We start from the raw sequence: 677 nt of genomic DNA, 5'->3' as shown, positions 1-677 counted from the left end.
GGGCTTCCGAGTGTCGGACTCGGACATCCAGGAGCTGTTTGCGGACTGCGGGACTCTGACCAAGGCCGCCCTCCACTACGACCGCTCTGGCCGCAGCCTGGGAACGTTCACGTGCACTCTGAGCGGAAGGCAGACGCCTGACAGCCATGCAGCGGTGCCACGGCGGCCCCTTGGACGGCCGCCCCATGAACATCCAGCTCGTCACCTCACAGGCAGACACGCGGCGCAGGCCGGGACCCAGTGTCAACGGAGGCGGGATGACTAGGAACCGAGGGTCTGGAGGCTTCGGTGGTGGCACCTGGAGAGGCGCCCACGGAGGCAGCCGGGGCAGGGGCACGGGCCTGAGTTCAAAGCAGCAGATCCCTGCTGAGGAGCTGGATGCCCAGCTGGACGCTTATAACGGGAAGAGGGACACCAGCTAAAGCACCAGCAAGTCCGTGGGTGGAGCAAGGCCTGGAGAACCTAGCCACAGAACCTGTCTGGAGACCCTCCTAGACTGGCCTCGGAGGCCAGCAATGGGAAAACACCCCAGCACCACCTGTAGGTGCCAGAAGCTGGTCCATCCTTGACACAGTTCCTTAACTAAATGTCAGGCGGGTAATTAATCTCTTTAACTACGAACAATCACGCTTAAGCTACATAATCTTTACTCCCTGGAATGGAGATAAGAAATGCCC

General features: G+C 60.6%; 1 pseudogene; it reads left to right on the top strand.

Annotated features, from left to right (window-relative positions):
• Position 1: 1 nt before the first annotated feature.
• On the top strand, positions 2-452 carry LOC102756046 (annotated as a pseudogene).
• The last annotated feature ends 225 nt before the right edge of the window (positions 453-677 follow it).

The sequence above is a fragment of the Myotis davidii genome, unplaced genomic scaffold (genome assembly GCF_000327345.1).
Source record: "Myotis davidii unplaced genomic scaffold, ASM32734v1 scaffold419, whole genome shotgun sequence".
Classification (NCBI taxonomy): Eukaryota; Metazoa; Chordata; class Mammalia; order Chiroptera; family Vespertilionidae; genus Myotis; species Myotis davidii.
This window is presented reverse-complemented; position numbering and strand designations above follow the sequence as displayed.